This window comes from Acomys minous (assembly GCF_964271855.1).
Source record: "Acomys minous genome assembly, chromosome: 2".
In the NCBI taxonomy this organism is placed as follows: domain Eukaryota; kingdom Metazoa; phylum Chordata; class Mammalia; order Rodentia; family Muridae; genus Acomys; species Acomys minous.
In genome coordinates, this window is record NC_140484.1 from 29,407,902 (window position 1) to 29,434,313 (window position 26,412).

The 26,412-nt window shown below is 40.2% G+C and overlaps 1 long non-coding RNA gene across 1 annotated transcript; it reads left to right on the forward strand.

The window, feature by feature from the left end:
- Positions 1–1,593: 1,593 nt before the first annotated feature.
- On the forward strand, positions 1,594–26,412 carry LOC311583600. The gene is made up of 4 exons (XR_014774595.1): positions 1,594–1,701; positions 13,763–13,910; positions 17,199–17,368; positions 26,109–26,412. It is a non-coding gene; the product is annotated as an uncharacterized lncRNA (long non-coding RNA).

The window sequence follows — 26,412 nt, forward strand, 5'->3', positions numbered from 1 at the left end:
TGTGAGAAATTCCTGGGTGAGCCTTGGCCAGAAGCCTTGAGACTACCATTTCAGTTCTGATTCGAGTTTTGTGGTTGTGCACGCTCTGCAGAATCTGTGGAACTGTGCCTTGCTGAGATTAGAGCAATTAGGAAGACGGAAGACTGAGTTGCGTTAAGGTGGTAGTGAGCATATACGTGCCAATCACATGATTTGGAACCAACAGCACTTACTAGACACTTAACCTCTATGAGAACATGAAGAAAGCGTAGAGAAACTGAAGACATGAATTTGCTTTAAAATCTGATCGCTGTCAATTTTTGTAAGGTCTGTAGGAAACGGTATGGCTATTTATAAATATATACGTATGCATATGTATTTTATCATATGGCCTAGCAAGTCTGTTTGGGGGGGGACATCTCCCTCCAAGAAGCAAATATGGGGACCTGCAGAGATATAAAAATAAAGTAGAAGAAATCCAAGAGTTGATCAATTGATAAACAGATGAATCATTTAGTATATATTATGGGTATATATGATATACACTATGGAATATTACCCTTAAAAGGAAGGGAAATGTGTCACATGCTACATTACAAATGAACTTGATGGTGTTAAGCTGTGTTAAGGAAGTTGTATAGATGAGGTACCTTGAACAGCAAAACTTAGTAAGTAAGTGATGGAAAATAGAGCACTGGCTGCCAAGAGTGAGCGGAGACAATAACAGGCATCAGTCTTCAGTGGGCGTGGGATGATGAGGCTTCCACAGGCAAAGGCAGGCAGTGCTGCACAACATGAACCTGTTTATATTGCCCCTGAATTCCATGCTGAAAATGGTTAAAAATGACAAATTCGTGTTATGTGCATTTTCCTATAAGTTCAAATGGGAAGACAGAGCATATTAGTTTTGCCTGCCTTCTTATTCTCAGAGTCTCTCTCTCTCTCTCTCTCTCTCTCTCTCTCTCTCTCTCTCTCTCTCTCTCTCTCTCTCTCTCTCCTCTCTCTCTCCTGATTTTCATGTGTGGATAGAGCCCCTGCCTGGGGTCCACATTGCACAGCCGCCCAGATGCAATGCATGTGCACCATGAAAGGGTCATGCTCCGCAGTGTGCTTTTTGTTTTTGTGTTTTCTATTAACCTCATAAGAAGGGCTTTGCTTGTAGGCAGCCTCGCTCCCACTGGAATCTGCTTCCTTGAAATGGAAAGTTCTACCATAGCATGAGTAGCACATTTTGTATTTGCTCCCTGAAATGTTGTAAGCCACAGTTTAACCAGCAAACAATGGTAGAGGCCAAAGAAATTACCCTTGGGCAAACGGTCTGCTCAACAGTACACTCTCAGCTCTGCCTTCAGCACTTTGCATGAGCTTCCAGTTCCTTCACTGTTAAAGGGCCAAACATTGACTAAAGCTTAGGGCAGGGTGAGTTTGTCAGATGGCATCTCAATGATCAAGAGAAGTACATGAGCAAAGCAATCCCTGCTGGAGGGGGAGGGATAATGCAGTTCCCTTCATTCTTCATGAAGGGGTTTTGTCATCTATCTTGTAGATTACCCAGAACTCTTTGCTGCTTACCTCGCTGCTAGGAGATGAGTAAGTGTATCACTCAATGAGGTGGTCAAACAGACGCAGAAGTCAGTTTGCTTGTGCTCTCTCTCAATTACCACTGGCTGAAGAATGACCTCAGGCTGACTTCTGTGCTCCCAGCTTCCTGTTGTGTAGAAGGTAATAAAGACAATGCGATCTACTTCATAAGGTTGGCGTACCTAACTTAATATTTGTAATTTAGCTTAGCACGGCGGTTGGCATGTAGTCAGTATTAACTACAGCATAAAACAAGCAGACTCCCAAGGCTTGTTGTAAGTATATGGTGCTGGCATGATGGAAAGGGAACTTACCAGAGTGAGTAGTTAAATATTGGTTCAGGTTCGGCCATTTATGTACCATGTGACTTTGAATAATTCATTTCAATGCCTTACAAGTAGGCTCAGCAATATAGGAAACTGCCCTTTTCAGCCATGTAATGTGTAATTATGTGCATGTAGATAGTTAAACTATAATGTCTCTGTTAGAATTATTATACATTATCGTTGAGTAGATAAAGTGCTTGCTGAACGTGGGTGAAGACCTGCGTTAGAATCCACAGAACCCATATAAAGCTGACTTAGTAGCCTGCATCATCTATAATCCCAGTGAGTTTAAGGCAAGATGAGAGGCAGCCGGGACAATACCCAGAAGCCCATGGGCTGGCCAGCTTGGCATATACAGCAGCAAACAACAAAGGTATCCTGTCTCAAATAAGGCATAAAGTTGACCTCTGACCACATACACACCACGGCATACACACACCCACACTCACACACATAAATGCAGAGACAGAGAGGGAGAGAAGGAGGGAGAAGAGACAGAAGAACTCTGGAAAGGGGGAAGGGAGAAATACACAAAATAATATAAACATACATACACACACACACAAAATACATAAAACTAATGTATGTAGCTTCCGTCTTTGTTCCCTTTATATCCATGTCTGAATGAAAGCAAAGAGAACACTGTTTATTTTAAATTTGTCATTTGGGGCTGGGAAGTGGCTCAATCAATAAAGCACTTGCCACACAAGCATGAGGGCCTAAGAAGGACCTTTAGCACCTGTGTAAAAACCAGGATGGCATCAGCCATCCCAGCGCTGCACTGAGCATCAGCCATCCCAGTTCTGCAGGAGGCATGCAGACCCAGGCACTGCCTGCGTAGCCGGTCTAGTTGGATCAATGCACTCTGGGTTCAGTTAGAGATCTTGTCTCAGAAAATAAAGTGGAAAATGATTGATACATAGTGTGTCTGGCTTCCACGTATATGTGCACACATGTGTATACATACCCAAATCAACACATGAATGTGTATACATACACTTTATATACAGAGACAGAGAGAGAGAGAGAGAGAGAGAGAGAGAGAGAGAGAGAGAGAGAGAGAGAGATTATTTTAAGTAATATATGTAATGTATGCTTGTTGTAAAAAAAATTGAAAACAACTTAAAATTGGAAAAATCCATCATCTTATGCCTTAGTAAAAGCCACTATCAGTCTTTCTTATTTACTATAAGATATCTTAATGCTTGAGAGTTTTAAAATATGTTTTCTTCTCTGAGCCAAGATCCCAGTTAGAAAGGCCTATGAATAGAAAGAAAAATTAAATAAACTTGATCTTTTAATGTTTAATTTTATTTTAAACTCTAAACATGTTTTCCTGTTTACACTTTATTGCTACAGGAAGAATATTGTAATAAACTGTCTGTCTTAAAATGCTATCTAAGAACTTTCAAAGATGCATGCATGGTATTCTATTATGCCATAAAATAAAGGGGGCTTAGATTTAATACTTTCTGTCCCATTACTATTATGTGCATCTACAGAAAAATAAAATGATGTGTTGCTAAGTCCTGCAGTACTTACATGAGTGACTCTGACACTGCTTACAACATGGGAACTTTTCAAAGTGAAAGGATTTCCGTATATGGATGTCAATGACCCAAATCAATGTCTATTCCTGAAAAACTAATCCATTTATAGTAAGAATGACTTCACCACAGTTTCATAGTAGCAAGAGCACAGTTGGTTTCTCTGTCGCCCATTTAAATGGCCATTGATTGAAAAGCCTTGGGAGATGGGAGGTTTGTAAGATACTCAGGGACATCTCGCCTTTTCCATGCACATATACTGCCTTTTCTTGGAAATTTTGACAGCTCACACTGTATGTCATTTGTTGTGTTTAACTATCCCATTTTCATCATTCCTACCCTAATTTCTATTGCCTATTCTATTGTCTATTGTCTGTGTGGATGTCTAAGTGTACACGGGTGCCTGTGGGGTCAAAAAGAGGACATCGGGTCATTGGAACTGAAGTTATGATGGTTGTGAACTGCCAGATGTGGATGTTGGGAACCAAACTCAGGTCCCCTGCAAAAGCAGCAAGTACTCTTAATTGCTGAGCTATTTCTCCAGCCATATCACTCCAGGTTCTTTGAATGTCACAGGTGTTTTATATTCACCACAATTCTCTATGGTAAATAGAAGTGTGGCACGGTTGTATGAGTCATTATTTATTGGCACTTTTTAAATTAAAAATATTCCTGATAATTGAAAAGTGTTATTTGATCACTAGTCAATGGCACTGAATTTGATCCTTCCTGCAAGATGGCTTTGTGGGGAAGAAGTAAATCAAAGCGTCCTCTTGGTGTCTCTGTCTTAGGAAGAAGATTGGGAAAGATCACTGGGTTGGGACAGAAGAGGGGGTAGAGATTGGACGCCTTGGGAAACCCATGTAAGGCCTTAGATGTGGCTAAGAACAAATGCTTTTCAGCCAAAGACACACCTTTCAGACAAGCAACGGACTGAGAACCGGGAAATGAAAGTTCTTTTTAACTTGAATCTTAACCTCACGCAACGGGATGACTGATAGTCTCTGAGAACTTTTCTGGCTACACGTAGAAAACAAAGAACCCTTCTTTGCTTTCTCTGCACCGTCTCCTGAACTCTTTTGCTTAGCTCATTTGGAACCCTTCGGTCAAACAAAATTAAGAGCACAGCTTTCAAAGGACTAGTGGGTGGCAGAGTCGTTGGGAGGATTGGAAAGGGCTCGGTATTTGTTTTATTTCCTCTGAGCTCATTACTTACTGTGAGTAAGTTAGTTAGCCAGGAAGGGAAGACAAACAGTATTTAGTTAATAAGTCCCATAAGAAGCCAGCAGAATGTCGTCTCTGGTTTAACAGTGTATGGTTGGAAAAAGCACAATATCCTCTCTGCCTGTACCTTTCATCTAACCAGCTTTGAAGTTGATAATTTACAGTATGGATGAGTAGTGTGAGTTTGCTTTCCACAGATTTCCAAGGTTCAATTTTTTAAATGTGTGGGAGACATGTCATTGGGAATAGGAACATTATTTCCACCTCATTGCTAAGTACAATTTTAGACCAAATAGGCTGTTGTCTGGCTCAATATTTGCAATATAAAACTTACTTTATTTTCATCTTGGAAAGTTAAAAAGCAGAAAGGAACCCATGTATTTAATTAACTACTACTACTAACAACAGCAACAACAACAATAATAATAAAGCTCTACTTTTGGTGAGCCAAATTAATCCTCATGATTCATTCACCAGCTATGATTTCTAAAAATAAATACAATTCCTTTATGAGCCACTTAAATACAGTACTGGGATAAGTGGGTTGTCCACACGTGGCTTAACAGTGCTAACCACGGTCTATGCAGGTTAGGAACAAATGGAAATGTCTGGTTTAATCAACCATAAAAGATGTACGAAGATGGAGTAGGGTAGAAAGGACGCGGGGAGAGAATAAGAAGTTAGAAATGGAAGAGCCTGGTGGGCTTTCATTTAAAATTTATAACAAATTTTAAAGCAAAGATCATAAAATTAATAATTTTCAAGTTTTATGAGCAAGTTCTATGTTATCAAAAAAGAAAGGAATTACTGTACTTGTTGCCTTTAAGACATTGTAACTTGCAAATTGGTGGCTTTTGTTGAGTCATCTTGGTACTGTTCTTGGTGCTATTGGTGACATACCTAGAAAAGGTGACATACAAAGAATGAAGCATTCTCTGAACAGAAGTGTCTCACCCATATTAACACTCTTTGTGAACAACTTTAATATATATATATATATATATATACACACACACACATATATATACACATATACACCTCCATAGCAACACAATATTTCTACTCATTGTAGCTCATTCTAAAGGAGTCTTTGTGAATCTGCAAAATATTTGTGACCATCTGTTTCGCCAATTTTGTAGTTGGTATGAAGACTCCGATCTCTGGAAACTAGTAAACATTGGTACCTTAGGAGGAGTACATAAAAGTGCAAAACAGGACGTTGATAACTCTTCTTCTTCCAAACTGACTATGCCTCCCAATAACACGAAGTTAATGAGAACGCATCAATTGGTGGAGTCGGTATGGACAGACAGCAGTTCCAGGATGAATAGAGATCACTGTGGATAATAATTGATTATTATGTTTTTTAGTTGAAGGATATAATGCCAATTCTTTTCATGCAGTCCTCCTGAGGGTTGGTTAATGTTTATGGAAAATATCACAATACCCATAGTTTCCCTTACATTGCAAAATCTTTAAGCCATATCTCAGTTAAAGAGTACCAATGAAGGAAAGCTAATTTGGCAACACAAAATCCCTTATATTAGACAGCAAGACTACAAGACCCAGAAGATCAAATGAAAGAAATTCTTGGAGCATCAAACAGTTACCACTAGGAACTCCCTTTGGCCAAAGCTTTGGTATTTAGGAAAACTTAGAGTTATTGCAGGTGATTTGCACAACACCAGCGCAAAAGGGTCAGAAGAAACCAACTCAGAGGGCAAGCCAAAGCTCCGTAAGGACAGGGAGCAGAAAGGGAGAGCTGGTCCTTGCTGTCATTGTTGCCCTCTTGCTGCTTCTGCTGCTGTTTGTGTGTATGAACATGAGGTCATGTGCGCGTGTGGCCACAAACATGTGGAAGCCAGCAGGCGATCTTTCTGTGGAGCCTTGTTTTCATCACACAGGGACTCTCGGTGGCCTGGAACTCTGTGACTAGGCTGGCTGGACAGCAGTCCCAGGATCCTGTTGCTTATGATTCCCAGCACTGGAAAGACAAGTGTCCACCATCAGAGCTGGCTCCTGCTGTGGGCTCTGCGGGTAGGAATTTTCACTTCGCGTTTGGGCAATAAGTACCTTTCCAGCTGAAGTGTCTTCCCAGCCAATGCTAGTTCTTTTCTTTCTTTGCTATTTTATTCTTACTTTTTTTCATCTTGTTTTGTTTTGGTGTGTGTGTGTGTGTGTGTGTGAGAGAGAGAGAGAGAGAGAGAGAGAGAGAGATCATTCAGCTACATTTCCAGCCAAGGGAAAACTTTATGAGTAGATACCTTGCATTTGTCACATTTGAGTGGGTTTTGTACAGTCATAGGACAAGCCTATATCAGAACCTCATATGGAATTTATTTTGATGTATAAAGAAGTTAATTTGTTCAGTGGCCAATGATGTGAGCAGCAGAACAGTGGTGTGTGAGTGGACTCTGCAGCAGAGCCTTCATGAATAGAGAAAATGTGTGTGTGCATTTTGGCTTTCCTTGAAGTCCATTACTTAAAGAATCATATAATTTTACCACATGAAAACTGTATTCTTCCTATCATTGTAGTTTTTCTTTCATTTTGCTAGGCTGTGGAATTCCTGTGAAGTAAGAATGACTAAACCAAATGACAAAGCCTCTATCCCAGGGACTAAGTGCAAGACACCTGCCGAAGTCTTGTGACTGCTTTGTAGGCTGTGCTTTTGAAAAATCATGGCCCGGTGAAATCAAATGGCTGTGTCACAAAACTCACCCTATGGCATGGTATCAGAATGACTCAGTGTTCAATTATAAAGTGTCAAAGGCTCTTCATGGTTTTCATGAAACAGAATCAAAAATGTGTTAATATAGTTCTAATTTTATTATTTTATTCTTTATTGTCTCTAGAAGGCAATGCAGAAATGATTGATTTCTTTCTTTATTGTTGTGTTTTGTTTTGTTTTGTTTTTTCCAGACAGGGTTTTTTTCTGTATAGACTTGGCTGTCCTGGACAGAACAGGCGGGCCTTGAACTTACAGATATCTACCTGTCTCTGCCTCCCTAAACCCAGGGATTACAGGCATGTGCCATTGCACCTAGCTGCAGCAATGGTTTCTAACTAAATTTTTCACATTAATAAACCTAATAAAATCCCCAAGGCTATACTGAAGAATGAATTCTAAGTATTTTTGTTATATTGCTGAATATAATAGTTAGGTTGAAGAAAAAAGTCACCAAATGTCCTGTTTTGACAAATATTCCATAATGTCTTTACTTAGTAGAACTTATTTCATTATTTTATAAAGTGAGCATTTTAGTAAACAATGCATTTTAGCCTTATATGTTCGTGATTTAGCTATCTTTGAGAATTAGGTTTTATTAACATGTTTTTATTCTTTGAGCACTCCATACATGTATTTTGATCATATTCACTCCTCCACTCTGCCCCCTAATTCTTTCCATATTTACTGCCACCTCCTTCTCCCTCCCAACTTTGTGTTAATAGACAGATATATCAACTCTATTTCTACTGCCTATATATTCATAGATATAAAGCCATCCACTGGAGAGTGGTAGCCAGCCTCTCTAGAGCCACACCCTTAAAGAAATCTAACTATATCCCCCAAAAGTCATCACTGTCAATGGCTTCTCACTGAGGGAAGGGCGCTCATGTGGCCCCACCAGCTCCATCCTGGAATGTTGACTGACTTGGTCTTGTCCAATCAACCTCAGCTCCTATGAGTTCATTGCTTCTGCAGTTCTGTCGTATTCAAAATGCACCAGTCCACCCCAGTCCTCCCAACATCTGGTCCCTGCAACCCTTCTGGCTCACCTTCCCACCATGGCCCTCAAGCTCACCTTCCCACCATGGCCCTCGAGCCTAATGGAGATAGTGATTTACATAGCCCATTTGTGGCTGAGAATCCCACTGATATTTATTCTCTGCACTTTGATCAGTTATGAGTTCTGTGTTAGCTACCCATCTGGTACACACACACACACACACACACACACACACACACACACACACACACACAGGAAAAGAAAAATACTTCTCTGATGAGCTCTGATAGCTACACTAATTTATGGGTATAGAGATGTAAATTTAGAGGGCAGTTTGATTCTCTGCCTATGAACTTCTCACCCTTGGTCAGATTTATAGTCGCAGGCACGTGTTTCTTCTTGTGGATTAGGCTTTAAATCCAATTAGCAAGTGGTGGTAACTCCCGTAACATCTATGCCACTACTACGCCTATGAGCATTATACCACGTGGTCATCATTGCAGTTCATGGGGTTCTGAACTGGGTAAGACTGTTGCTGAGTGGTTTTGCCCCAGCAGCATACACAGCACCTTTCAGTACTATAAAAAGCTACCCAGCAGAGAGGAGGCTCCTTGAACATGTTAATTTCTAGACTACAGAACATTTACTGTGTAGTAAAAAGGTTAAAAAAATAATAAAATAAAATCACTGAAAGATTAAAAATTCTGGTATTCCAGGACAGATGCAACAGTAGGAGGGTGTCTGTTATTAAAGATCTTCTTAACATGGCGTATTGTGCTTTACACAGACCACACTGGACTAGTAAATGCCACAATGAAAACTGAGATCAGTCTGTGAATAGTCCTATAGTAGTTGCTGAGAAAATAATGAGGCATAGACCCCGTGCCCTTGGAGAGATCACGCCAATTGCTTTTGACTTGGAGGTTGTTGTAAATACTGGAGATTCTTACAAATACGCACTGTTATTCATAAATAAAAAGAAGCCCTGCAGGTGGTACTTGGCTCACAGATCATTAAGGAGCTGGAAGAATAAACTGAGGCAGGTTATTTATCCAAAAATAAAACATAGCCAATGACGCCAGGTTGCTGTATAGAGGAAGGTGCTACATGAGGAAAGTTTCAGGACCTTGAGTGGTTTCATCATATACAGTCATGCGCACTATTAACCAAACAAGAGACAGAAACCATGACCATCCTAATAGACTCAGGGAATGGATTTAACAAAATTAAATGTCTCTCCATTTTTAAGTGATAAGTAGTTTGATGGCAGATAGTATAGACAACATAAAATCCCATTTCTTGCTTCCTGCTCACCTGTTAGTCATGGCACCTCTGGTGATTCTTTCAGGATTATTGGTGGTTTTTCTACTACTACAGTAGTTTTTACGTCAACTTTCTATGGCAGGGAAGAACATTCTAATTCATTTACAGACTCTTTTGCTATTATCATCCATTTGCTGTGTGTGTGTGTGTGTGTGTGTGTGTGTGTGTGTGTGTGTACATGCACACACCCTTATGTACATGGAGCCCTAAGAAGAATGCCAGCTGTGCTGCTTTAACACTCTTCACATTATTTCTTGAGACAGGGTCTCTCATGGAACCTCAAGCTAGGCTGGCAGCCAGCCATCCCAATCTTCCTGTTTCCATCCTTCCTCCCCACAGCAATGGATTTATGAATGAGTGCTCCACGCTTACCTAGTCACATGGATGCGGGGGATTTAAACTCGGGAGCTTACGGACCAAGAACTTTTACCCACTGAGCAATCTCTCCAGCACCTGTTTTGTTGTTGTTGTTGTTGTTGTTGTTGTTTTGTTTTGTTTTTGTTTTTAATCTAAGTCTCACTCTGAAACCCAAGATGACCTGGAATTCATTCTGCGGGCTTGAACTGTGGTAATCTTCCTGCATAGGCCTTCCAAGTATTGAAATCCATTTATACATCCACCCTCTTATACATATATTTGTTTATGTCCCTGTGGACCCACAGGTTCCAGTGTATTCTAATCTTCTACTATTGCGTCTTATTTTGATGCTCGAAGGCATCAAGTTTAGCCTCTCCCTTCGTTGAGTAGATCATTTTCTCTGAGCCTCTCCTTGCCCTCTGGTAAAACATTTAGTTCTAGGATCAGGATTGCTGCATAATCCACAATCCTAGTACCTGGGAGGCTCAGAACAAAGGATCACTAGTTCAAGGTCAGTTTGGGTGCACAGTGAGGCACTTTCTCAAAAAGAAAAGGAAAGTAAGGAAGGGAGGGAGGGAGGGAGGGAGAAGAAAATTATAGCACCATCCTGTTCTCTTCCTAATTTGGGCTTAGGATGCCTGTTTTTCTAGTGCACTCTAGTTTCCTTTTATTAGAAAATGATGTTGGAAAATTAAGACCTGGATACTAAATGTACATGGTCATAATTTTGCTATTCTCAGACTTTTTCAACAGCCTCAAGATAAGAGCTAATACATAGATGATAGATAAATAGATAGATAGATAGATAGATAGATAGATAGATAATAGATAGATGATGATAGATAGAGAGAGAGATGATAAATGATAGATGATTGTAGATAGATAAATAGATAAATAAATAAATTATAGAGAAATAGAGGATAATAAATGATAGTAGAGAGATAGATGATAGAAGATAGATAAATAGATAGATAATAAATAAAAAATAGATGATAGAAGGATAATAGATAAATGATGATAGATAAATAATAGATACAAAGGTGATAGGTAGATAGATAGATAGATAGATAGATAGATAGATAGATAGATAGACAGACAGACAGATAGATGATATATGGATCTTAAACAGATGAGAAACAAACATAAATTATATATAGTTGTGTGGTTATATATTATATAAGCATATGCATATAACACACATATATACATATATATGAATAGACGCACAATGTCTTTGGGGGGTTATGTGGGTGTATGTCTTGTCTATAAAATGCTGAACTTCTGATTATACCTTGAATTCTAATACAATGCCACCCTTCTCCACTTTCATACCCTACATGTCTGACAGCAAAGAACCTGGCTTTCGTTACCTTAGACTCCTAAGTATCATCAATTTCCAGAGACCCCCCCCATCCATTGCCCCCTTTGTACATGGGCCCCAATAGGTGAGATTTAGCAGCTTTGGGCCATGAATTTCAATTAGTGTTTCCTAATTGCTTTTTTGTTAATGGTCAAACGAACAGTAAATATTTAAACAGGTTCAGAGAATATGGAAAAATGAAAATTTTTTTAAAAAAAAATTAAAAAGAGAATGTGGCAAATGCCACATATATGCCGCCTCTTTATTATGAGCTTTATAAGCACTGTAGTGGAGTTTTGCTGAAGCTGGGGGCACGCTCAGGATCACACAGCCAGCATTTGATTGAATTAACCTCAGGCTGCAGCCTTCAGCCCTGAGAGCTTACAGCCTTTCATCTGCCTGCCCTCAGCACTATCTACACTGCACACTTACTGCATTCCTTCATTAGCCTGCATGCTTACCCGCTAGAAATTGCTTAGCACCTAACTGAAAGAGAGTTTACTCCAAGTGCTAGAACTAATGTAAACAGGGAATTACATTCTTGCAGCTCCATGTGCTGTTATAATTACATCAGAATGCAGCCTGGTCACTGGTGCGTCCTACGCGCCACACTGTCGCCATATTTGCAGATGTTCAGTCTTACGTTTATTAAGCATGACAATACCCAGCAGGATCCATTTTGTCTGATTATCCTCAAATGGAGAAGAATATTAAAAGGCAGGATAATTAAAAATATATGCCCAAACAAAGGATGTGTCTACAATTCCTTTTCTAGTGCTTTGAAATAGTTCAAATTTCTCAGCTGGCTCTCGTGCACAGAGCATTAAAAGGATGTCTTAAATTTAGACATATGTCTTCATTCTGTTTAATGTGCCAGAACAAAAACATAGCTTGAGACCACCATGAGTTGATGTCTAAGTGCTGGAACGCCACAGAACCCTCGTATTTCCACAGGGCTAAATGTCATCACAGAGTCTGTGACTGCACTTTCCCCTGTGAGAACATAGCCTTCTATTTTTGAGTTTGACTCTTACAATTCCATGCCAATATTGCTTGTTACGTCCACATAATGGGTCTCTTTTATTGGATTCAAGTTCAGAGAATTAAAATGTTATTCCAGTTATCAGAGGTGCCTTTAAACAAAGAAAGAACTTTATCCCTTCAGTTTTAAAAAGATTTATTTCACTATTTTTAAGTGTGTGGTGTTGTGTGTGTGTGTGTGTGGTGTGTGTGTTTGTGTGGTTTGTGGTGTGTATGTGTGTGGTATGTGTTTGTGTGTGGTGTGTGTTTGTGTGTGGTGTGTGTGGTGTATGTGGTGTGAATATGGTGTGTGTGGTGTGTGTATGGTGTGTGTGGTGTGTGTATGGTGTGTGTGGTGTGTGTATGATATGTGTGTGATGTGTATATGGTGTGTGTGTGGTGTGAGTATGGTGTGTGTGGTGTGTGTGGTGTGTGTGTGGTGTGTGTATGTGTGTGTGTGTGGTGTGTGTGGTGTGTGTGTGGTGTGTGTATGTGTGTGTGTGTGGTGTGTGTGGTGTGTGTGTGGTGTGTGTATGTGTGTGTGTGTGGTGTGTGTGGTGTGTGTGTGGTGTGTGTATATGTGTGTGTGTGGTATGTGTGGTGTGGTGTGTGTGTGTGTGTGGTGTGTGTGTGGTACATGTGGTGTGTGTGTGTGTGTGTGTGTGTGTGTGTGTGTGTGTGTGTGTTGGGGGATGGGCATGTGAGTACAGATGTCCCCAGAGTCCAGGAGCATAGGAACCCCTAAGCTGGAGTTACAGGCAGTCATGAGCCACCCATGTGCTGGGTGCTGGGAACTAAACTTGGGCCCTCTGCAGGAAAGCTCTACATACCCACTGAGCCATGTCTCCAGCCTCTCTAAGCTATTTTTAAATGTTTAAAAGTGTTTGGTCAGTGTATTAGATATTTTCAGGATTTAACACATTTAAAATATTCTTAAAGGAAGCAAATACATACATGAATATCAGACAGAGATGAGAGTTCCAGCATATGGCATGGCATATTTCTAGTGGATTGGTCATTAGGGGTGTGACAAAAAAAATAGTGTGGCAGAAAGAAGACTGGAGTGAAAATCCCATCTCTCGGTCACACCAACCTGGGACTGTGCCAGCCATCGAGGCCCTGAATCCTAGATGCGGAGATCCCTAAGTGCTGGAGTGTTTTGTTATCAAGCAGAGCCAAGATGAGATGTCTTCAGATGCAATGGAATTTGAAATCATGGGATGCAAATAGCTGTTTAAGTACTTAAACAGCAGTCCTCCTTTGATATGGAACAATACTGAAACGGCACGGTACTTACTTCCACCTGTGTTTAAGATAATCACGTGAGAGAATCCTAACAGTTGAAGCTGGCCAAAGACTGTACTACATACTTACAGGTGGAATTTGTGGCGATGTGAAGCTAGCTCTAAATAAGGAAAAGTGTCTCCTTGGAAGATGGACGGTCTCCTCCCAGAGCGTCCAGGTCTGTATTCCAACATATCCAAAAGCAGCAGTGCTTCTCAAGATCGAATGCGCATGTATATATAATGGTTTTGTTTGTCTAAAAAGCAGATCCGGATTTTCACAGATCTGGAAGCAGCAACTCACCATCTCCCCGCATTCTGTTGGGGCACAGAGCACTCTGAATATCAAAGTCAGAGGAAATGAAAACAAATACCATTGTAGAATGGTAGGATAACACTTGCTTTCAGGTAAATTAAGGGAGGGAGGAAAATCTAAAATGTGTGTGACTGTGGCTAAAGTCCCAAAAACGAACTGGATAGCAGCAAACAGAGACACGTACTTAGGGCCAAAAGAGGTCCAAAGCTGGGGGGGAAAAAACCATGCCAAAGGGAACAGGTTACAATGGAAGCTTAATACTGAGCATGGCAGAGTTTAAAGGGAGCCTCCAAAGGGTCCACACACCTTATAATTTGCCATCGTAGCTATATTACCTGGCATATACTATGCCATAGTACCTGAAACTCAGGGAGTGTTCACATAGGCAGGTTTTCCCAGACAACTGGAAGCCCTGGAAATTTTAAGCAAGAAGTTGGCAAAATCCTGATGGCAAAAGCTTCCATCTTTACTGCATACTTGCTATCAATGAATCACAGGTGGTCCAACAGGGAGCAATCACTTCTTCTCCCTTGAAGTGGGTTTCAGGACTGAAAAATTAAGAAACATACATGCCTTTCATTAATGATGTTGTTGTTGTTGTTGATGATGATGATGATGATGATGATGATGATAGGAGAAAAGGATGATAACAACAAAGAAGGAGGAGGGGGAGAGGAGGGGGAAGAAGAGGAGGAGGAGGAGGAGGGTGTTTCTGCAGATCCTAATTACCAAGTGTGTAAAAAGTCCTAGTTGACCATTTAGATGGGGTAATACGATGTTCTTTCCTCAGTTTCGTGCTTATCCTAATGAGAGATACCTATATTCATATGTGTGTTTTTCTTTATCAATCTAGTTTCAGATTAGTATGCATCTTCACAAAGCTGCAGATTAACTTTAACGGGATGATTAACTCACAAGGTCAGGATTCTTCTAGATCCCTGGTGTCCTGCTGAGGTAGAATTCAGACATCGGATCTGTCTACCAGGCTTGAACGTTTCTCATCCCCTCCATCTTTGTAGTTCTTGTAAAGCAGCATTTTTACTTTAACTGTCCAATTTTAAACCACTGAGGATTTTTTATTAGAAGAAAGTGATAAGATGACAAAAAAAGGCTGCGAAGCTTCCTTAAGCTGTCATGTCTACAGAAAGGCAACACACTGGCAAATTAGGTGCCATCTCTTTTATGTTAACTATACTAAAACTGATAACATCACTGGCTATTTGGCTTCTTTGATTTTAGTCAGCAAAAGAGCCATAGAAATATCAACTAGTTATGGGTTCTATTTCAAAATTCTATAGCCAGTGGTGATAAGCCGGTGTTACAGACGCATGGGGGTGGGGGTGGGGTGGGGTGAGAGTGGGGGGGGGTGGGCAGGGGGAAGGCGGGGAGGAGGAGGTGTTCAGAGAAAGTGTTGGGGAATTTTAAGGCTGCAAAAAGGGGGAAAATTGCGAAAGAACCAATTAAGGGGAAAAAAACAGATTGAGCACAATTTTATCTATTTATAAATATTTTCAGAATTAATGAGAATATTACAGAAAGTTTGTAAGATAAAGCCCTCCCCCCACACTATACCCACCCATAAGCCTCAGTGTTTGGGAAGCTCTTAGTCGGGGCTATTATATTTCTTAATAATGTGAAGAAATGAAGAAAAAGATTTTATTATTTAGCAAAAGTGATGCAGATTAGTTATAAGAAAAAAGCCTCATTAAAAAATGTTATTTGTTTTTGTTTACTGTCAGGGAAGAATAAATATTATGAGGTTAAGAATAAAATAAGTAATAGAAGCTTTGCCAGCTAGAACATTACAAAAGGTCTTTAAAAAAAAAAATACCCCCCACAAAGGCTGTATAGTTTGAAATCCTCATTGTCAACAGTCTGTCACTGTCTCTGTACACATGTCTCTTTCCACAACATCAGAAAAGGTTGCATATCTCAGTTAGCCTAGAGCCCCTTTCACTTAATCGTACACTTTCAATTCAGTTTCGGTGACTCACAAACTAACAAACTCACAGTGCTTTCTCATTTTCAGGCGTGACCCAACAGTTACTTGGTTTAAGGCTCAGAGGAGGGATCCCTAATTTCAGCTTCACTGTGGAGGTTTTTCCCTCTTCTCTCACCCCAACTGTTTTCATTTTAACATGTGACTCTACTCAACACAATACAGTCCTCCGGCCCTCAGCAAATCTGTTGGTGCAAAGTGAAGGGGACAGGAATGTGTTAATAATTAAGCTGGCAAATACTTTCATTTTTCTAGAGACCCTTCTTTATAAAAAAAAATACTCACTTTCAAATGTTATGCTTTATGCCTAGGTTCAAAAGACATGCTGTGTAGTCTTTAAAATGTTTAATCTATTGTGTTTTCTAAGACTAACGTTGTGAACTGCATGCAGAGCTACTTTAGGCCTTTTTTATCATTAAAACACTGGTTTTAAAATGAGATGATGCAGATCCATATATTAAAGCTAAGCAAGATGCATCTGGATACTATTTAAATGTATGGTGAAATGTGCCTGTGACCTCCTTTGTATTTTAGAGCCAGCTAAGCAACAAGATACATACAAAATGGTAGGTGGTCCGGCTAAAATAGTGAGGTAATTATAGCACTCTAATGAGTGAAAAATGTACATTCTTATATGGTTAAAACATGTAGGATCGCCATGTAGAAAGCTTCCTGGGATGTGTTTGGGACTGTGAAAACAATTGCAGTGTCCTATAATAGACAGGAGATGCCCGAGGTAGGCAGACGCAGATCTGGGGCCTTAGGTGGCTTGTAATACAACTGGGAAGTAAGCCAGGCAGAGAGCAGGAGTGATTGGCAGTACTAACTAGCAGATAAGGAGTGATGTGATGGAGATCGGGTGGATGCACCCCAAGAAGTGTTTGAGATTAGTGTGTCATTTTGAACCAGGGGCATCAGCCAGGAAAATAAAGATATCTCTGTTTTGGGTATTGTAGCCAGATAGTGAAGGAGACAAACACAGAAAGCCTGTTTCTACTTCACTCAAACAAACAGAGGATTTAACATGACTGACACAAACAAGCAAAGCGCCTTCTCTCTGGAGCACCATTACTTGAGAAAATCGTTAAGACAATCTTTAGTCTGTTTGAGTTTTGTTTTGTTTTGTTTTGTTTTGTTTTGTTTTTTTTGAAGGATAAACAGAGTTAGCTGAGAGTGTTCCCAACACACAATTTACTCCAAGCCTAGCTCATCCGGCTCCGGACCCACAGCTTTCTTCTGACAAGAGTGCCCGAGGAGGTTTAACTGGCTGGTAACTGGTTTCCAAGTGCTGACGTCCTATTTGCTCTCCCACTTATTCTGAGGTGAGTGCCCCAAAAGGGCCGGCTGTGCCTTGTTGAGCGTGGTTCCCTGAAGAGCTCTCTTCCCATAACACGTCCAGTCTAGGCGACTGGGCTTTCATTTAGTCAGTCTTCACATTCTAGTACACATCCGAAGAACCTGGAATTCTTCATTAAAAGGCTGAATCCTGGACCCCCACCTCCAGAGTTCCCAGTCCATTGGGTCAGAACAGCAGCAGCTCCCAGCTGAGATGGGGCCCGAGACTCCATAAAACCATACTCAGAGAACTATAGTGATTGGCCTCTACTCATTTTTTAAAAATATTTTTTGTTTTTATTCTCCTCCTCCACCTCTCTCTCTCTCTCTCTCTCTCTCTCTCTCTCTCTCTCTCTCTCTCTCTCTGTGTGTGTGTGTGTGTGTGTGTGTGTGTGTGTGTGTGTGTGTGTGTGTATACATTAGTGAAGATGCCCATGGACAGGCCCTGCATCTAGGGTTCCAAGTGGTTGTGAGTCACCTGATGGGAGTAAAAGGAATAGAATGCGAATCCTCCGGGAGAGCAGCAAACGTGCTTTATTTCAAAGCCACCTCCCCAGTCCTCAGTGTTTAGCTCCTGGAAGGAGCCCTGGGACTCGGGAAGGGTTCTTTCTCCTATTTTAGAGATGAGGAAAGAGATGCTCCCTTGTTGAAGCTTATTGATTTCGAAGTGCACAGCTTAGAGGTGTCAGAGCCAAAGTCAGTCCCTGGGCAATCTGACTCCAGAGCTCACCCAGCTGCCTTGCGTAGGCACCAGGTGCCCCTCCAGAAGGGGCAGTCCCCAGACACAACAAGCAGCATGCATTCTTGGATCTTGCCTTGCTCCAACTAACCTTTCTCTTTCTTTAAATGCATCTTAAAATCTTCAGAGATGCATATTTAATTGCACTTGAATCCAGCAGCCTGTATTGAGAGCTTATCTCCCATTGGCAGAACAGCCTGGGCAGGGCAGGTCACTTACTTCTCTTACTTTCTTTTGTCACTCACTCTTTCCCCCTGGCCTGAGAGTCACTTCTCTGCTGATGATGTCTTGAGACCTCCAACTGTTCTTTATCGGATGGTGGCGTCCAATCTCACGTCACCTTCAGTGGTGAAGTTTTCTCCCCCTCCCTCTCCCCTCCCCACAAGCCCCGGAAAATAAGCTTTATTGCTCTTAAGCTCATCACAGGTGAATCCTATGTTCATAGTAAAGAAAGACAGTAAATTAAAAGTTTCAATAAGCAGGTGTGGTTTGTTTGGTTTTTTTTTTTAACTTTAACCAAAGAAGAGGGGCTTGGCTGACTGATGGGGAAACTTTAGTTTGTAAAAACCCTGAACAACAAAGGCACCTTCAAATGAAGCTTCTGTTGACGCTACGGTCTCTGAAGATTGCTGCCATCCTGCCTACTCACATATTAAATTCCTGCGTGTGTCAAACTATCTAAATGTACACTTCGATTTCAGCTTTTGGTTTTGGCTGCTTCTAAATAGTGAATGAAGAAGTCAATAAATAATTATTCTATAGGAAATTTCATTCTCTAATATAATCAGAGTAGCCCACGTGTAAGTATTTCTCTGAAATAACGGAACATATTGACCTACTGGTTTATAATTATAATTTTGACCAAGAGCAGGTCTTGCATTAAACTATTATTATAAATTATTGAATAGTGGCCACACCCTATACCTGGTGAAAATCCTTTTCAAAGTCGTCGGCCCCATTAAAAATACTTTAAAGTATAGCAAGGGTCACCCTGTTTAAATATGAAATCTGAAATTTGGAACTATATCCAAATATCTGGGCCCAATTTCAAGAGAAAAAAAAACAGTTTATTTTGACTGGAAGGGGCTGAACACAGACAGAGTTCCCTGAGTGACTCTAATGTGAAGCTAGGCATAAAAACATACAGAGATCTGTGGTGGCTGGACTGCTGGTGCGGGCAAAGTCTTGGTTAGAAAAGAGAAAGCAGTTTTTATGTTGCTGTCTTCTGGCCCCCCAGCAGAGTCTCTAAGTAATGTGTCTTTTTCATGGAACGAAACTAATTCAGTGGGTTTTTGTTTTGTTTTGAAGGGGATGTTTGTTTTATTTCTTAGTATAACACAACTCCCCCCCCCAAAACAACAACAACAACAAAAACAAAACAAAACAAAGCAAGGCAAGGTGACTCTCTATCGCCACCTAGTGTGAGAAAGTGCTACACTGTACGAAAAATACAACTAGAAGAGGTGATTTTAAATATTCAAAACCCGAGAGAGTAGCAATATTAGCTGCAGCGAGAAAAACTGATCAATGCCAGTTTCCCTGGCTGAAGTTGACAAAACTTTCTAAGACAGTCAGCTTGGGGCGGGGGCGGGGGTCTTGCTCTTGTGCCCTAAGTTTTTCTACTTTTCCTCTGAATGTTACCAGTGAAGAAGTCTGGAGGTAATGTTTTCTCCCTTCCCTTAGTACTTCCTCTTGGCATGAAGGACTGTGGACGTTTGCCTAATATTAGGTAGGATCGAAAAGGCCGAATTCGTCCCCTTTGAAAGCGTAGGCACGAACAGAAATTGAGGGACTGGCCAACCAATGACTGGCCCAACCTGAGACCCACCCCATAGGAGAGAGCCAATCCCTGACACTATCAATCATACACTGCTATGTTTGCAGGCAGGATCCTATCAGAATTGTCCTCTGAGGGGCTTCACCCAGCAGTGGATGGAAACGGATGCTGGAACTCACGGGCAAACATTAGGCAGACCTGGGGAGGGGCGGGGGGGGGGGAATCTTGTGGAGGAGTGGGGGGAAGGATAGAAGGTCCCAGCGAGACAAGAACTCCTCAAGAAGACAGCAGTCTTAACTATTGTAGCCTCATAAGAACTTACAGAGACTGAAGCACCAACCAAACAACAGGCATGGACTGGACATAGCCCCCGACACATAGGGGCAGCATGGTCCTCATGTGGGTCCCCTAGCAAGTGGAGTCCATATCTGACATAGACTATATTGCCTGCTTTTATGCTTAGTTCTGGTGCTACTTGATGTGCTGGGGTGTGTTTGTAAAGGGGGGGGCGCTCCCCTTTTCTGAGCACAAAGGGAGTATGGAGGGTGAGAGGGTGGAACCAGGAGGAGAGGAAGGAGGGAGCTGTGATCAGAATATACAATGAATAAATTTAATTTTTTTTTTTTTTAAGAAAGCAAGCTTAGGTACTGAACTGACAAGATGTGTGGCTTTAACTGAGGGATTTCAGCTTCCTGGATCTTTGTTTCCCCGTGGAAGGAATACTGCATGAATTACACAGCCCAGTTCCTACCTAGCTTTTTCAAGTGGAGAATGACTTAAGTAACTTGAACTTCTAAAAACGATGTTTTCATCCACACTTTTGAATCAGTTATATTTTGCTCACTTGAATCAAGTCGCTCTTGCTCACCTGAGATCATGGGCCATTAAGCCAGATTCTTTGTTCAAATCCTGGCCACTTTGCTTTTAAACTGTAAAATAGGAATAACAATTCTGCCGGCTCATTATGTAATTATTAGTATTAAACATGTTATTATATGTAGTTGGTTGCAGTGGTAGCTAAAATGTGGAATTTTTTTCAGTAAATGTTAGTCACTGTAGTTTCTTTTACTATTGCTCTTAGAACTGTGTCATATTATTTATCAAGGACCATGTTATATGCTAAGAAAATGCCATTGCTTAAAATCATTACGTGGCTTATAAACATTGTGAAAAGGGTGTGCACTGTATACATTAATTACATAAATATCCAAAATAAGTAAAATCTGAGCTTCATTGAAGTGTTAGTTTTATTTTAACAGGATAATTTAGCATCTTTTCATACTTCACTGCCCCTGTTTTTAGGTACCATATAAAGGTTTAAAGGTAAAATCAGTTTTCTAGTCTGTATCTGTCCCCTTTGCTTATGATATAGAGGTACTGGCCATGACCATCCCATAATATGTCTCACCACACTCTATCCTTCTGAAGCCTGACATTTAGAATACCCTGACAGGTGATTTGAAAAACCATGTAATATTTAAATTGGTTTAATATTTAAATTTCATTACATCTCCCACACCCTAGCAGTTGCCATTTCTCATTATTATAATCATCACATTGTCTTTGGCTGATAGGATCTACTTCAAATATGTGATCTTCAAATCTGTATGTCCATTCAATCAGAACAAAGCATGGACATAACTAAAGCTCTGCCTGTTCCTATTTTAAAAGTCTAGGCAGAGGAGCTGGGGAGATGGCTCTGCGGTTCAGAGCGCTTATTGCCCTCGCTGGGCACCCAGGTTTGATTCCCAGCACCCACATGGTAATTTACAACCATCTGTAATTTCATTTCCAAGGGATCCAGTGTCCTTTTCAAGCCTCTACGTGCACTAAGAATGCACATGGTACACATGCATACACGCAGGCAAAACTTTCTCACATAAAATAAAAGATATAAAACTAATACAAAATTAAATGTAGGCAGAGAGAATAGGGCAAGAATTTCATGCAAGAATGTAAGCATAGCATCTTCACACATCTTAGAACACAGAAAATAATAATAAATGTAATGCTTGAGGAACTACATGAATTTACTGTCACGCCTATTGAGGGTTTATAACAATAAGAAATGTTGATGATTATGCAGAGAAAAGGGAATTCTTGTTGGTGAAACTGTAAATTTGTAGAGTCACTATAAATAATAGTGTGGACATCCCTCAAAGGCTAAAATTAGAACTTACATGTCGAACTACTCCACTATTGGTATATATTTTAGAGACATGACTTAATATATCAAAGAGATACCTACAAGTCCATGTTTATAATGGTAGTATTCAAAATTACCAAGATATAGAATCTATTAAAATGAACATGTGTTATATATGCATTATTAAATATTATTAAATTAAACCATAAAAGTAATTAAATCCTGGTACTTTGGCATCTTGGATAAGGCTTGAGTAAGTAAGATATAATGTATATATATTCTTCCTTCTGATGATGTCATGGAAGCAGGGAAGTGTTAGAGACAAAAATATGAATATTGATCTGGGACACTCCTTATATCCCAGAACACTACAATAGAGGTGCACAGGAAATACAACCTTATGTTTATTTCCTTGATTATAAGTACCTTAAATTCTTAGCAATAGAGACAGGAAGAAGTTAAGATGAAAACCACTCAATGACTGAAATAAGAGCACAAGAAACCTGGAGTCAGCACTGTGTTAAAAGTATTAGAAGTATAGTATCAGTCACATGACCACCTGGCAGAAAGTCAGGATTAAGCATCCTTAACCATCCTTCCTAGCCAGACAAGAGTGAAAAAAACCTAGATTGTGAGAACTAACCCACTGTAAATACAAATTTGAGGGCCCTGTCTTTTATCTTGAAATGCTTCTGTTTTAGTGGATGTATTACAATGTTTTATTATCTTAATATAAAAGATCTAGGTAAGTGTTACTGAGATGTAGTTGACAATTAACTGTACATATAGACAATATATCACTAGATAATTTTTGTTTGTTTTCAGGACAGGATTTCTATGTGTGGCCTTGGTTGTCCTGGACTTGCTTTATAGACCAGGCTAGCCTAGAACTCACAACAATCTGCCTGCCTCTGCCTCCTTGAGTCCTGCGATTAAAGGTGTGTGCCGTTGCTCTCAGCTCACTTGATAAACTTTAAGATACAAGCGCTTTCAGGAAGACATATTTCTAATCAGCAGGTTGAACATCCATCATTCACAAAAAAACAATCCTGCACCATTTCATTATCCATTCCATATGCTCTCTTTACCCCTTTCCCACAACCACCACTAATCTGCTTGATGCTAGCATAAATTATTTGCTTTCATGGAGTTTTATGTAGTTGTAATAGAGAGCATTTGCTTTTTCCTGTCATTTTTTTTCCATTCAGCACAGTGATTTAGAGATATCCACTAGACAGCAGGTAGCGTTCATCTCTATTCATCACTGAATATTGTTCCACTGTCTGGATATACCACATTTATAGTATTAATTCACTCACTGATAAGTATTTGGGCTTAAGTTTAAGATATTAAAATGAAGCTATGGACACTCATAGGCAAATCTTGATATAGATAGATATTTCTTATGTACACTGTGGCTTTGTAGCGGCACAAGTACACATACATTTGCTTAGAAAAGTTGCCTTAACAATCTAAATGAAATCACCGAATAATGGAAGAGACAGGGCCCCAAGTGGCCATCACTTGTCACCAAATGAAACTTTCAGTGCTGGGATTAGTTTACATCTAATAGAGTTGTTGTTCAAAGGGGCCCCAAGGAAACCCCCAAATAACTCAGGCTGCTGCTGAAACTGTAGGTCACTCTCCACAAACTGACATCAAGGCCCCGTGGCTGAAGATAACACCTACACACTGTTTAAAAAATGATGGCAATCACAGACTCCAGGCTTTCAAATGACGAATCTTCAACTTTCTAGGGTACCAATGCCATACCAGCATCTTTAGTAACTGCTACTCTTGCTCTTCCTAGTATAAAATGCCACAAATATCACATTAGTTTATGTCTTATGAGGTATTTAGATGACAGCCTACTTCATTGCGTATTACAACAAAGGGAAGAAAACGTGTGTACTCTGAAGTGGGGGGTAGGCAGGGGGGATTTCCTTGTCCTTAAAATGCTTAGAAGATTATACCACACAAAGTATAAAGATTTGCATGTAGCTTATGTTCAATTACTTATTTAATGAAAAATTAATTAATGAAAATTTTGAAAAATGTAGCAGTGCATTAAACAATGAAAGAGACATACAACTGAGTAAAGAAATATTGTCTCAACTTTCTAAGTTACTTTAGCTACGTAGCTTTAAGCTAGTCAGCTCTTCATACATGCCTTAGCTCCCTTACCCATTAAAAAAAAAAAAAGGTAATGGAGGATAGACATGATCCTTTTCACAAAAGTCACCAAATTTCTGAAATAAGGATTTTTGTATTTATTTTATGCCGAAACTTAACCACCCTGTCCTGATTTATTGTGAAGATCTTACTTGGAGAATCTGTTTTTACTTTTATTTATCTTTCTTTTTATCTTAGTTTAAAAAAAAAATCAGCAAATTTGGGCTGGACATGATAGTGCATACCTTCAATCCCAGTTTCTGGGAGGTAGAGGTAGACACAGCTCTAGGAATTTGCAGCCAGCCTGGTCTACAAAGAGAGTTCCAGGACAGCCAGGCCCACACAGTGAGACTATCTCAGAAAAGAAAAAATAATGAATTTGATTATGGATTGTTACTGGTGTCCTGGTGGCATCTTAATAATTTGCATTTTATACATTGTGTTCTCCTACTATAAATCCTCACATTTTTAGTTCAGGTCTTAAAAAAAAAAATCTCTTGGATAGGAATTGTGAAAGCTCTCCCCTAATCTCCACCTATTTACAATTAACCTCTTTGTCCAGTGTGCAGAACACACACACACACACACACACACACACACACACACACACACACACACACACGACTCAATTAGGAAATGCGTTATCGTTCATACAACAGTTCAGGCACAGGCAATTCTCAGATCTTTGATGGCAGCTACGCCCACATTCATTCACATGCCATTTTCTTGCGTGAGTTTTGGCCATGGGTCTCATCGTGGGTATGACGGATGTAACGTAGGAACCCCAGCCATTCCATTTGCTTTCCAGCAGACAAAAGGTTAAGCAGGGAGGAAAGCAGCTCCATCGTGTCTTTAATGACACTTCCCTGAAGTTGTCACGCTACACTGGTAAGAATGTAGACATAGGGCTCTTCATGGATCAAGGGGCTAAATACAGTCATTATTTAGACGGCTGCGTGTCCAGCTAAAATGGTAGCCCCAATACTAGAGAGCAGTCATCAGGACCGCTTTTATTGTTTGCCTGCCCCCTCCATTCTAATAAGTAGTTGCTGCAAAAGACAAAAAGAAAAAAGAAAATGGCAACAGACTAAAAGTCAAAATCTCTATGTGCCATGGGCTTATAACACAGAGGGTGTTTTTAAAAAAAATAAATAAATAACCATTCTTTCTGGGGTTTGATGTATCACTTTGGTGGCTTCCTAGGGATCATGCTGTAATGGTGGGTGGACGCCAACTTCTACCATTCCTCAAAGGCTTTCTTAATTATTACTATTTTTTTTTTTTTGTCTACGAGGAAATCTAGTGGTTTTTTAAAGATGCTTGAACATTTGGCGTGCATCCAGAAAGCCATAGCACAAACTTGAAACAGCTTTAGTCTCCTGGTCCTGCTCTCTGCTTTCCCCAGGATCGGCGGCTCTCAGAGCTGTGAACCTGGGAACAGCCCCGTGGGTAGTGAATATGATTCTCACTTACTCATATGAATGTCATCAGAAATTTCCAAATATTCCTTGTGCAGAGTGGTTCTCTAAGTACCTGCTACGGTGGTTCAAAAAGAAAAAAAAAAAACCCACTAAGCCAAGGAAGAAGCAAATACAATTAATTTAAATTTTTTAATTTAGTTAATTCTGTTTAGGTAATTAGGGGAGGGATAAATTTCTATAAGATTTACCCCTATACCTGATGATACACACAGGGAAGCATTCTAGGCACAATTTTGTTTCTCCTCACGTAAACTGACACGTTTTTGCGTTTCTACCTGTTTCTAGTCATTTCACTTTAGAGGACAAAGATTAAGACATTCAACTTCGTTGGGTTCAAGGCACCTTTTTTTTTTTTTTCAGCTCAACCTGGCCTCAAGTAAACATAGGATCTTTCCTCCCTACCAACCCTTAGGTCTGCTTCTCAGCCGGCTGAGCACTTGGAAGAAGGAACGACTTAGTCTCTTGATTCTAAAGTGACACTGAAAGAACCATTAAGGGAAAGAACCGTTAAGGGATGAGCTGAAGAACGGTTGGTCCATGACTGTGTGAGCCAATGTGCTTTCTAATGACAGGAAAGGAATGTGGGTGTGCGGAGAATCTTTCTTGCTGTCCTGAAGAAACCACGTTTGAGACATGCATAGGAAAAAGAGGGACATTTTTGTTCCAAGAAGGAAAGAGTCAGGTCCAGGCTTTAAGTGTATGTGTGAGGACTAAGC